The sequence below is a fragment of the Capsicum annuum genome, chromosome 10, assembly GCF_002878395.1.
Source record: "Capsicum annuum cultivar UCD-10X-F1 chromosome 10, UCD10Xv1.1, whole genome shotgun sequence".
Classification (NCBI taxonomy): Eukaryota; Viridiplantae; Streptophyta; class Magnoliopsida; order Solanales; family Solanaceae; genus Capsicum; species Capsicum annuum.
The window spans coordinates 9,137,131-9,143,941 of NC_061120.1; the positions used below are offsets into that span (position 1 = coordinate 9,137,131).

General features: G+C 31.1%; 1 long non-coding RNA gene across 1 annotated transcript; it reads right to left on the reverse strand.

The window, feature by feature from the left end:
* Positions 1-3,324: 3,324 nt before the first annotated feature.
* Positions 3,325-4,638, reverse strand: LOC107844830. The gene is made up of 2 exons (XR_001666591.2): positions 4,005-4,638; positions 3,325-3,681 (listed from the first exon to the last, which is right to left on the reverse strand). It is a non-coding gene; the product is annotated as an uncharacterized LOC107844830 (long non-coding RNA).
* Positions 4,639-6,811: the final 2,173 nt, after the last annotated feature.

A 6,811-nucleotide genomic window follows, 5' to 3' on the forward strand; every position in this document is an offset into this window, starting at 1 on the left:
CGGTAACTCTACCTAGCAGACTGGAGATCCCAAGAGCTAGGTTCAAGGAGATCAAACAAAGTTATGTCTGACAGGTTCAATATTGTCAAAATACCAACCCATTCTCATGATATAGACAATGTTTAGTAAACAAGGATAAGACTTAAGGTAAAAAGTCTTTTAATGATTATCTAAATTTGGTAGATTTGACCAAATAGTTTAAATCTATAGGATTAAGCGTTTAGGAATCACCTATGTGAGGGCGAAGTGGAAGCCGCTTCAAGGAGAATGTTAGTAAAGGCCTATTCTCTAAGCTCTCATGAAATCGGGACGTGTTCATGACTGAAAAGAATAAAACCGCGAGAACCATAAACGGTAAAAGGCTGGTTGTATGACATGTGTTGTCTAGGTGTATATTAAAGCTCGATGGTTCAAAGTTATCAAATCTACCAATTGACTGAGTGCATCCGATGTATGTTCACTACAGAAAGTTCAAAGGAAAATCCACTTATCTAGATGCAATTAGTCTTTGCTTGATGATCGCATATTTGTCCATAAAATTTTACAAAGAATAGTCATTCCCCATTCATGTAGAAGATTATTAGGTTCAATTGGTGTGAATGAAAAATGGAGGGACACAACCTTTTATGAAAAGACATATTGTTTTGAAAAAGGAGTGACTGTTCAGATAGTTGTGTCTGTTCAGAAAAAGCCACAATGTTTCGAACGAAAAGACATGACTCTTCCAAAGGATACACCTTTTCGAATAAACCATTGCCACATTTCGAAAGGGACACTTGATGGCTATATAAACCTGCATTTATCCATAAGTTTATGTATGAAAAATTTTCTGAAATATAAAATCTTCTTATCTTCAAAACATTCCTTGTGATCAATTAAATTGTTGAGTGAGTTTGACGAATTCAATTATTTGAAGTACCACTATAGTTGAATTGAAAGCCTTTTTATTCTGGAGGAAGATTCCAAAACCTCGGGTACAGTGAGAGAAATTATTTCTTAAGGATTCTCCGTGAAGTCGGGGGACTTGACTTTACATTTTTGTTTCATCTTAATTTCTGAAAAATAAAACACACTTCTTAGAAAGATCACTTGATCTTGTGTTGAGGGTGTTGTTGTACTTCATAGTGTTCTTGTTTTAAAATTGAACTAGTGTTGAAGTTATTGTTTCAAATTACAGATTCTTGTACCCGAAAACGCTGAAAAACAACAAAAATTAGATAGCTTTTTTTATTATTATTATTATTATTATTATTAGTTTTTAGATTATTTTTTTAAATGTATTTCAGAATATTCATTATTATATCAAGTGAAGTTGAAATCATAAAGTTTATGTTGGTGTTATTATGCATTTTAATATTATAATTTTAATTTGCATGATAATTTATGGACATAAAGTGGAGAAAGTGGTGTCATTATATTTTGATAACTCTTTTAACTTCTAACACTTTATTTGTCCATAATCTACTACATTATGTGTTGTAACTCATATGTCCATTAGTTGTTGCAACTCCATGATTATTAGTTGCATGTAAAATATGTAACAACAAGACTATTTATCTACCCACATTACTCTAATTGTTAATGGCGGTAGAATGTGGCTTTTAGTAATTTGTAACTTCTCTCATTATTTTGTTGTAACTCTCATAGCTATTAGTGTCATTAATTTCTTGTAACCTAAAGACTATTGATCTTTCCTCTTTACCACCCCTCTTTATTTTTCCTATTCAACACAAGGATGAATATTTCACCTATAAATAAAGGTGGTCTTGCATGTTATTACATGTACAAGGAAATATGATAAGTGTGAAAAAGATTATAGTGTGTAGTAGTGAAAGAGTGAGTTGAGACAGAGAAAATATTCTAAGTCTTTAACTCTATTCACTATACAAAAGAGAATAAATATATGTTGAATGAAGGTGTTCTTATGGTGAAATTTTGGACTCTTCAACTAATCCGGAGTTGTTTGAGTTGTACACCGTTGATGGGTTGTTGTATCCTGGAGGAGACAAGTCACGATATATACTGCTGGATAGGTGTAGATTATGCCGTATTGAGCTTAAATCTCCTTAAGAAAGCGAGATATCCACGCCTCAGCCAAGAAGAAGATTATATTATTTTCTTATTTTTTGTTCATTTTTTTATTTCAACTGTAATTATTGTAATTGTTCTATATTACACTAACAGTTTGCTATTAAAATTTTTGAAACTTCAAAGTTTTAAGTGAAAACACTTTACTAGTTTTATCCTTCAGTTCACCCTGTGTAGTTTACATTGCGGCTATTAGAAATACATTTTTCTGTTTATTTTGAAAGGAACTCAAAGTCTTTTACAAGTAACAATGAGGGAATTATAATTTCTTAAGAACACACAAATAATTTATGAGTTCCAAATATTTTATCTATTTCTGCATTATACACACGATACCAACAATATTAAGTAAGTTACCAACAATATTAAGTAAGTAATACTTTACCACAAATATTGCAAAAGATAATTCTATACCACTTATAACAAGTTTCTCGATTTTCATCACATTATATGCTAATTCAAAACACATAAATTGTGGGAATTGGTAAATTTAAATTTTTAAATTTATGAATTTTGAATTTTTATCAAAAATACAGCTTATTTTAATAATTGAATTTACAATTCGATATTTAATAAATTTTACATATATAAGATCTAAGTAAAAATTATCAAATTAGTGCAACTGTAGTATCATTAATTTTAGAAGACTTATAATCATACAAATTTTATGTTGTATGTAAAATTATAAATGTTAAATGTGTTATTTCTTGTTTAAAATTTCATATTGAGTCAAATTACGATGAGGAGAACAAGAAGTACCCCCATCTTCTTTTTATTTTGTTTATGGACAAATAATTCACCAAACACCAAATGTCAAAAAACTAAAATCCAGTTTAACATTTAAATTGAAAAATCATCCCAGAATCCATCACAATAAATAGAGAAACAAGGTAATCAGATTTTTTTTTGTTGGTTTTTTAGTTGGTGTTCGATATTTGTATCGGGTTACTAAATTCAAATTTACATATTGCAACGCTCATTTTTTAGAATGGATCAGCTCATTATAAGATTTATTTTTTTTTCATTTTCAACGGCTCGAATCCGAACTTCTGGCTACGGATGGTGGGATCTCATCCATCACACGACAACTCATGTTGATGTGAGTTCAAAACAAAATTTGTTGAATATCAGCTCCTTACAAGGTTTTTTTTTTTTTTTTATTTTCAAGGGCTCGAATCCAAACTTCTGATTACGAATGATGGGATCTCATTCATCACACGACAACACATGTTGATGTGACTTCAAAACAAAATTTGTTGAATTGTACCTTGGAAAAATACCAAATACTCTTTACATTTCTAACTTTTCAAGAACCAAGTTGCAAATTATACCTAGTGACATAAAATCAAATTGCTTCTCTTCAATGCTCAAAACCCCTCAAAGAAAATGAAAAGAACTAAGAAATCTACACCATGTTTTTTTTATAAAAAAAACAATAAATCAATTTTTAAAACTTTTAATTCCTCATGTTCTTGACCTTGTACCAACCCTTCTTGCAAGAATCTCCCACAATCTTCACTCCCTTTTTGAAAAAGATCTTCAACTCTTGTGCTCTATCCTTGATCATTTGCTTGTCAAAACTCCCCATATATCCTTAAAAATAAGAAATCATAAACCAAAACATTAGATAAGATAGAAATCGAAGGATTTCAAGAACGACGTGATAATGAATTCTCCGTTCACTTTTAATTGTCACGTTTCATTTCACGAAAGTCAGTTTGACTAATAATCAGAGTTAAACTGAATCAACTATACAAAAAATACTATAAACTGCATGAATAAATGCATTTTAAAATCCTGGTCAAAGTTCTGACTCTCGTTAAGCAAAAGGTGACAGGTAAAACTGAACGAAAAAGAATAAATAACATGTGATTGTGGACTTAGATAACTTTGCAATATATAATAGTGATTCTTACCAACAATTTAAGTGACCCTCTATGCAATATGTTGCTACAAGAAATGCTTCTTTTGTTCTTCCACACCTCTTATGGTTCGAGGAATTTAAAGAAGCAAGCAAGCTAAATATATACTCATTGTTTCTTAAATGTGAAGAGAATGTTTGACAAAGGCAAGATTTTTATTGGAGTTGGGTTTTAATTTGTGGGATCCAACTCATATCAACATGGGTTGTGGAGTACGTAGTAGTGGGACTGCTTCACCCTTTATTAGAGGTCTTGGGTTCGAGTTTTGGGTATGGAGAAAATTCTATTGGGAGTGCTAACCCCAGAATGGACCCTGCAATACGCGATTCGAATTAGTCGGGACTCCAATGCGTATACTGAACCGGGTGATAAATAATAAAAAAACTCATATCAACATTGGTTGTGGTCCAGTAGGCTAGTGAGATTGTTTCACCCTTGATCAGATATCTCGAGTTCGAGCTCTAAATATAAAGAAACTCATGTGGGGAGCCGCATCCCCAGAATAAGCCCTATAATAGGCGATACGGGTTGACCAAAAGCTCCATTAATGTGAATACCCGACACCAAAAGAGGATCCAACTCATAATGCACACTTGACTTTTATCATTAGATGGTCGTGAGGGGTGTGTCTATGTCCATTTCATTGGCTCTTTTTAAAATATTTTCTCTATTTAAAAAAATGACATTTGGCCTTTTACATTATGCTTTACTTGCACTACAAGATGATGGGTTATTGATTTAGCTTTTGTTACAAAACTTTTGGAAAAGAAATGCTTTATTTCAATTTTTATGCCTTTCAAGACTTTTCTTGTGCTTTTCTTTTCCCTTTAAATTAAAGTTGTTGTATAATACAACATAACAAAGACTCTAGAAAAGGTAAAAGAAAAAGAAGAGTATTTAAGCTAGTGTTAGCCATCAATTTTGAAAAATTATCTTTAAATATTTATTTGGTCATGAAATTTGATTAGATTTAGAAAATCTGATCTTCACATATTTTCAACTTCTCAAAGTTTTTGGAACTTTCACTTATAGAACTTTAATTTTTTTTTTTAATAAAATGCGTGTCCAAAGACAACTTCAAAAATTCTATTTTTTAGGTTTCAAGCTTTAACTTTAAAATCCATGACAAAATAGCAGTATCCAACACATAAAGAAGCATCAACAATTGAAAAGTACTTTTAGGTGTTATAAGTGATTTGATGAAGAAGCAACTATGTATTTGGTTAAAACTGTTGAAATTTAAAAAAAAATTAGGGATAAATTGTAAGAGACTTGGTTAAACCAAAATTCTTATTTGTTGTAAAATGATAAGTTGGTGATCAAGTCTTTTGGCTGATCACTATTGTTAATATCCAAAAATTATGAAGACACTATATTCTGCCCCATCTAGTTTTCTAAGTGATGTATCACACTAAGGGCTTGTTTGGTAGAAGTAATAAGGAATAATTAGTTTCTGAATGAATTTTAGAATTAGTTTATTTTATGTTTGATTGAAATAAAATTATAGGATATTTTATTCCATAAGTAGTTATCCTAGAAATATAATATGATTTTTATCCTATATTAAAGTTGGAATGACAATCCCGAAATAACAATAATTCCGGAATAACTTGTTTCCAATCAAAGCCTTACAGTTTCCTCCCTCCATTTCATTTTAGTTGTCATTTTATTAAAAATAAATGTCCCATATTAGTTGATCATTTACTAAATCGGGATAGAATAAATTTTTTTTTTTCTATTTTACCCCTACGGGCTACGATTAATAGTATACATTAAATGCGAACAATTACAATTTCAATGTTCATTTCTATGTCCAATGAATATTATTAAAATGGATAAAGGATTAATAGTAGAATCCATCATTCAATTTATGATTTCTTAATCATTGTGTAAAATAAAATATGCCCAACTAAAATAAGTGCGGAGGGAGAGTATCAGCTACATAAACAATCCAAAAAATTATAGAATCAAATGTCTACTAATATATACATGCATGTTTCAATCCCATTGACTTTATTTTTAAAAGAAAATTGATATATTGAGAAAGAGTGAGATCCCAATCACCTCATTTTCTTTGAAAGTTCTTGGCCTTCTACTTTTACTATATTTCACTCTACCAATTTATTTTGATGGAAGGAAACAAATTTCTTGAAACTTTGTGGGAATGCTCCACCCACTGGCGGAGCTAGAATTTTCACTAAGGAAGTTAAAAATCAAAAGAAGTAAGCATACGAAAAGATAATCATGTATAATTAGTAAAAAATTTCGCTGAAAGAGGTTCAGATGAACCCCCTAGCCATAATGTGGCTCCGCCTTTGGCTCCACCCCTAACCATAAATTTCGAGTTTGAGTCTTGGGTATGGAAAAATCATGTTAGGAGCATCACCTCAGAATTGACTCTGTGGTGCGAGATATGAATTAGTTGGAGCTTCGATGCGGATACCAGACATTGGGTGGAAAACTTAAAAAAAACAAATCCTTGAAAGCTTCAACCAAAGCAACCAATATTTCTTTTGAATCAAATCCCACCAGCCAAGTACCAACTGCAATTATTCTCTTATCAACTTATTCACATGATGTCACATGGAAATCTTCAAATAAGAAAAAAAGATAGAAAGTTCAAGTCAAAAAGTTGAAGTAAAATTTTAATGAAAGAGCAAAACCTTAGTACTAAAGGCATCAAAATCTCAATAATTTAACAAGAGGGAAAATGCAACATGACTCAAGCATGATGGAATATAAGCTTCATACATACAACAACCGGTAAAGTTGCTGCCATGCGACCGGGAGATTACGGATTC